The sequence below is a fragment of the Notamacropus eugenii genome, chromosome 4, assembly GCF_028372415.1.
Source record: "Notamacropus eugenii isolate mMacEug1 chromosome 4, mMacEug1.pri_v2, whole genome shotgun sequence".
In the NCBI taxonomy this organism is placed as follows: Eukaryota; Metazoa; Chordata; class Mammalia; order Diprotodontia; family Macropodidae; genus Notamacropus; species Notamacropus eugenii.
This window is the reverse complement of record NC_092875.1, coordinates 390,540,275-390,547,590: the sequence shown is the minus strand read 5'-3', so window position 1 is coordinate 390,547,590 and position 7,316 is coordinate 390,540,275.

The following is a 7,316-nucleotide window of genomic DNA, read 5'->3' as shown; positions in this document are numbered from 1 at the left end:
GCCACAATGAATGGTAGTAGCGATTTCCTTGACCTTAATTTTTAGTCCTAGATCAGATGTTCAAAGATAATAAAAAACCCCACAGGATAGTAGTTATGTTGTGGGTGGAAAGACTTAGGGGAAATATATTTGGGTGCTTGATTTTTAAACATATATCAAGTAGCATAGTGTAGTCAAAAGAGTATTTGAACTGTGTTCAAATCTTGATTCTACTGTTTACTGCCTATGTGGCTTTGGACAAGTCACTTCATCTCTCTGGGTATATCTGTCTCCTCATCTGAAAAGAAGGTAATTTCCAAGAGCCTTTCAAACTCTAAATCTATTAAAATTTGATAAAAAATGAAGAAAGTTGCTGCCTATTCTTGAGACTACTACAGGAGGCTTTCTATTAGATTTTTCTTATTCATAAAGACAATAACCTTGTTTTCACTAAGCTTGAATCTAAATATGTCAAATTAAATAGACAATCAAGCAATGAAAATAATAATACAGGACAAAAAAACTTAGTCAAAATCTATCCAGAAAATTTACTCAGTTTTCAGTTGAATTTGTGTGTAGAGAAAGCTGCAATTTTAAAGGAAAATAAAAAAGAAGATAATCCTTATAAGGAATGTTTCCTGGAATGACTGAACATTTGACTGGGATATTTACTGAAGTAGTAACCATAAATTTGAGAAGAGAAACACACTTTTAGAGATAAAACCCAGGATTTCATTCTTATACGTTTGTTAAACTCTGACATGGTCTTAGGCTATTCCAGAACTAGTTCTCGGAATAAACTAAGTGTGATAAATTAGACTGAAATTGAAGAGGATGTCATTATCTTAATGGTATTAGACTTGAAGTCTTTTGAAAGTTGGAGTAAATACTGGCAGAAGAAACATAAACCTTTTTGACTTGGATCAAACTTATTTCAATGGAATTATGTATATTACAGCCTAGGGAATCCTAATTGGATTCTTTTTTGGAATTAAAAAACAAACAAACAACACAACAATAACCATAGTGCCATAATGTTGATGTTAAAGAAATACTTGATGGAGAAATGGGGATTAAAATTAATTCCAATTATATCTATGCAAGAAAATGCAAGGAGGAAAAGTAAGGGCAAAATGCAGTAAGAGTCTTAAGCATAAACATCTTCAAACTATAAAATTATAGGTCCAGAAGAGGAGGGAAATGGCATGGTTTATTCATATCAGTAATGGGAGTTAAAAACAATCTAAATAATTCTTTTAGAGGAGGTAAACTTAAGTGTAAAATACTCCAGCTGTGAACATTTAACTGTAAATAAATTTTAATTTTGTACAAAGGCACATTTCTGTATTTGGATGGCAGAGCCATTGGACAAAGAATTTTCCACCTAAATTTCTGTTATTGAATGAAATTTCATGGATGCTTGACTTGAAGCCATCAAGGGTGCTGCTAGCAGGAAGATAATGAAAGACAAGGGTAGCAAGGTGTATATCACTGAGAGATCTTGCTATTTTGCTAAACAAACAAACAAACAAGCATAAATAAATAAATGGACTAATGTTCATGATCAAAGCTCTTGGGGGAAGTTTCTAGATCCTGATTTTTTGTTATCTTGCCTTTCTTATGTCAATTTCTTTTACAATTCTCTCTTACTTTGGTCCTACCACTTTCCCCAAAGCCTTTTGCTTCTCTGTTCAATCCCTGTGATCAGTCCTCTACTGAACTAGGTCTCTTACATAAAATAATCTATAACTTTACTATCATCTTTTAGGTCCATCAGGTCTCATAGCTCATTTTAATAAGGCTCTTGAGGAAAATGGCAGCCTCTAAGATTTTTGAGGTGAAGACAATGGTTGAATTTAAATGGCTGCTGCCTTAAAACTATTCAAAGGAATGAAAAGAGAAAACCTTACTGTTCACCCCTTTTTTCCATTTGTTTTATTGCTTAATTTGATGTGTTTCCCCCAAGAGCATAACCACAAATCTCTCTCTCTCTCTCTCTCTCTCTCTCTCTCTCTCTCTCTCTCTCTCTTTCTCACTCTCTGTGTATGTGGAATTCCTTACCTTTATCCCATGCTAAACTATTTCTTGGACATATTACATCCTATATTCCACTTTCAACTTAACATAAGGCTCGTACTAGTCTAACATCAACTTCTTGATTTCTTTTATTAATATAAAATTCTTTAATATTTCTAAAATTCCACAAAATATTTTAACTTTACAAAAATGCAGCTGATTCTGTGCCATATTCCATCAAAAAGTGCTGTTAGACCTAAGTAAGAGTGAATTCTTGGGCTCACATTTTAGGACATTAGAAATGTCCTCTTTAGGTTGGAAAAACCATTGTGTGGATATATGCGTCTTTGAGAAAGGCATAGATATACTATCTTATATTTTTAGTATCAAATCTCAAATCATATCCCATCCTCTACTAGAAGCTTTTCTGTGTTCTTTTCAATTGAAATTCCTTTCCCTTGAGATTACCTCCAATTTACTCTGCATATATACATAGTTAGGGTAACTAGGTGGTTCAGTGGATAGAGTTCTGGGCCTAGAGTAAGAAAGACCCATCTTCTTGAATTCCAATATGGCCTGAGACATTTATTGGCTGTGACACTCTGGGCAAAGCACTTGACTAATGTACATTAGTCCTCATTTGTAAAATGAGCTGGAGAAGAGACACTCTATTGTCTCCACCATGAAAATCACCAATATGGTCACTGAGAGCTGGGCATGTCTGAAAAATGACTTAACAACATATACATAATTGCATAATTGTTAATATATGTAGTTGCTTGTTTGTTGTCTCTCCTATTAGAATGTAAGATTTTTGAGCTAAGGGACTATTTTTTTTTTTACCACTTTATATATGTCCAGTATTTAGAACAATGCCTGACATATAGTAATAAATGCTTATTGATTGATAATTCAATGGAGTCAGAATCAATCAGGTAACAAGTATTTATAAAATGCTTACTATTTGCCATGCACTGAATTAAATTAATAAAACAATTCCTGTTCACAATGAGCTTTCTATTCTAACAAGACAAACTAGTCAGTACATGTGAATTCCTGTTCTGTTGCTTCGTATCTGTGCGTCCTTGGAAAAATCACTTTGCCTCTTTGGTCTTCAGTTTCCTGATTTGTAAAATGAAAGACAGGCAACATGTTGCTCGTGTATCTAGAATATAGAGTCAAAGGATCTGAATTCTGATGGATACACAAAAGAATTCACTTAATTTTCTTATTTTTAAATTAGAAATTATTTGTAAATAATTATTTGTAAATAAGTAATAACAAATTAGACTAAATGATTTCTTAGTCTCTAGTACCTCGAAATATATGCACCTATCCAGGATGACCAAGAGGCAAGACTGGCAAACAGAGAGGTATCTTTTCATTTTCTTCTTTCCCCTTCTTCCTTGCTCCCTTTTCCTTTCTCCTCAACTTCCCCTGGCACCTGGAACCTCTTCCTCTGCTTTAATGGTTATAGTGAAATGGATGCTGCCAACTCTATGCCTTCCAGTAAGACAGAGATCCACCAGGCCTTACCATCTATTCGAATTGCCATTGCATTCTAAAGTCTTCCAAGTCTTATTTTCTGCTCTGTTTCTATGCCTTCCAGATACTACCTCCCTCCTCCTCTGTACCATCAGACAAATTAGTCATGGAGCAAAAGAATCATTTGACTTTTTACACACACCATAGCTACATCCATAGAATTCCAGGCCTTTCCATCTGCCCTACAGTGGAACTTTCTTTTAAATATTGTCTCCATGTTAGAAGCAGGAACTGCTTCATTTTTTCCCATTTGTATCCCCAGTACTTCATACAATGCTTTGTCACTTAAGAAGCACTTAATAAAGTCTTTTTGGTTTCTTCATGCTGTGAGTTCAGAATTCTGTAACTAGATGGTTTTTAAGGTCCTGTCCAGTTCTAAATCCTATAATTTGTTACTACTGGCTTAAAATTTTTTGAAACTAATACCAGATTAAAATAGATTAGTGACAGTAGGCTATAATATATTTTTAATGGAAAATTGTGTCTGAATTTATGACCAGAAAAAGCAGGTTAATTGGTCATATTCTAAGAGCATAGAACAGCTAATGGACAGTCTGAGTATTCACATTAGTATTCATAGAGTAACAAGGGATCAAGAGAAAGACAGTGAGCATTGAGATAATGAGGGTGAGCCCTTTGTGGAGTATCATCAGGAGGACAAGGATAGAATTTACATAAAATTTGAAGGCATACCTAGGTTATGATCTTCATCATGGAAGAGAGTAACTACATAAATATGTCAAAGTATGAGCACTAAAGAAATAGTCAAAAGTTTCATTAGAATCAAGCTACTCTTAAGTTCTTTAACTTTATTTTCCCTCCTGGTAACTCCTTTGCGTTCATGATATTCATGATAATTTTTATTATTGAGGGATGTGTGTGTCTGAGTGTGCATGAGCACACAATGTTTAGGAGCTCACATGTCATGGTTAATAGATTTTCCTGGAAGTAATAGAATGGAAAATGTTAACTGAACATTGCTCAGCCAAAAGGAATAACTTTTTGGCAATATTTCTAGAGATGAATTTGTTCTTTGAACATGTCTGTTAGCTCTCAAGCCAAATATGACTTGATGGGCAAAAAAAATTGATACGGTTCAATTCAGTTCAATATGTAATGTACACCTAATGAAGCAGAATAGGGTTAAGATAATAAGTGACTAGATTGTCATCTTTATCGTTGTGATCAAAGTTACACGTAACTTTGAGGATATTTCCAACCACTTCTGAAAGTGGTTAGGAAGCAACTGGGAATATTACATAGACTTTTGATGATTTGCTAATATGGGATGATTTCATCTCTTTATCATAGTCAACACAAAGGTGACAGCAATGGAAAACTATGGCACCATAAAAGTGTTTATGTATTTTAGTGATATATAACTAATTCCCTTAAGGAATCCAAGAATCCCGTTGTGGGTAATCTCTGGAATTTCTGACATTATCTCCTGGTTACCAAGGAGTGAAATATGTGGCTCTAGGCAGGTTAGATATGCTCTAAAGCTATTGAAGTGCTTTCCAGTTTTTATTCTTAAGAGACAAGAGCTTCTATCCCAAAGAAACAGGGCTTGCTTTGTTGGGGTCTGACACATTTACAGAACTAAAATGTAGTTCTGATTGAGAATATTTGTTAGTTTTTCTGCTAACCTTTTAGTGAGACAATAAATGTAGATTGCACTGAGGCCCTTTATTTTTCCTTTGAAAAAGGGACTGCTGTGAAATACAAAAGAGAAGTAAAAGAACAGATCCCTCAAAACTAATAGGAGACCTGTTCTCCCATGCTGTGTCCTACTGAATGAGACTTTATTCTGTCGCCTCAGTGACTAAGGGGAGTCTAATTTTTAACCAAGGTTGGTATGTGTCCGAGACAAGACTTTAGTCATGCTTGGCTTCATATTCTCAGGAATCTCTTGTTTAATTTAACTTAACTGGGTTGGATTGGGAAGGAACAACTCCCATGTCTGAATTGAACAAAAGGAATCTAAACAGAAACCTGAAACTTCTTTACATTTTGTGGCTTCTGACCTTAAAATAATGAAGAACAACAAATGAATTTAGACAAATGTGATCTTTTTCCCTGACAGAATGGTCAATATGCGGTTGGAGGGAATGTGGTAGGGTATATTTTATCATATTTAGCATTTCTAACATTTCTTCTTTTTATACACAATAAATATCATGTTCTATTTTTATTTATTTATGTTTTCTATTGTGAACTTAATCAACAAAACACAAAAATTATGATATTGTATGCACCCTAGACCTATTTAAGAATCTGAACTTGTTATATAGTTTGGTTTTTAAGAAATATCTATCCATCCATCTATGTATCTATCTATGTATCTGTCTATCTATCTATCTATCTATCTATCTATCTATCTATCTATCTATTTATCTATTTCAACAAGGTAGTTAAAAAAACAACAACAAACTATGCTGTTTGTGTTCCCTTCTGTATTTTCGCATATATTTAAAGACATTTTTTAATGATTCTCTATGTCTCTGTCTCACTTGTTGGCATTGTTATCACTACCACTAACCCATCACCTTCACAACCCCTTCCCCAAGTAGAAGAATTTGCTTGGGAAGACCAACCCAAATGCACATGAAACAATTAGAGATAAGTTAAATGCTATGTTTTAATTTTATGTTATGTTCTAGAAATGTTAAAAGAATGTTAAATGAAATGTTAAAATGGTCTAGAAATGTTAAAACTGAACCTTGAAGCTACCTTGACTATTAATTTCATTTCATACATGAGAGAATTGAAACATTGGAGTTGAAGTAATTCAATTTGCACAACCAGTGAGTGACTGAGTTGGGATCAGAATTCAGGACCATTGATCTAGAGTATAAGAATAGCGATCAAGAAAATCTTCAAAGAAGAGATGGAATATGATTTGGGTTTTTAAAAAGAGTGGGCAAGGTTTATCTTGGTGGAAGGCAGAGGAAGAGAATTAATTATAGGGTCAACACATGAAAAAGGCATGGTGTTGGCATTTGTCAAGTCTGTATGTATGTTTGTGGCTTCAGGGATTGGTAGACATAGGTTTTGCAGGCAGCAGGTAGCATAAACTTGACCCCAAAAGATATGAATGTGAAGATAGTTTATGCTAGTTCATTCTTCTTTCTACCTGCTGACAACTTCACTACTCTTTGAAGAGAAGAAAAATGAGATTAACTATGAGTAGAGACTAGCCTAAATTAGAGAAAAAGACTATGTAGGCACCATTTACTCAATATTTTTGAGAGCTTACATACCTAGGTGCTTTAGAGGAAATGAGGAAGAATGAAGAATGCCTTCTGCCATCAAATAATATATACTCTATTGACCAGATGATGTGTATAGAACAATTAGGGACAATATAAGATTCTATAAGATATTCCTTTTCTTCCCACTCCCTTTACCCCCAGTTGTAAGAAGATTTTATCAAGGGAATCCAATTATGTTTCTTATTCTAACAATAAAAGTTCTACCATATTTGAACAATTATTTAGTGCTTTTAATTCTTCAAAGCATTTTCAGATATATCTAGTTTGAGTGCCATAATCATCCTGTGAAGAGGTAGGGCTGATATTGTTTTCCCACAATTTGTTGACATTCAACCCTTCCAGACTTATCTCCTATCACTCTCTACTATGTACTCAATGAGTCAGCCAAACTTGGGCTAATCTCTGTTATCTCTGTTCCCGAAACTGCACTATCACAGCCCACTATTCATTTGCTTATTCATTTCCCTATCCCTGTAATATCTTTTTTTTAATAGTTTTATTGGT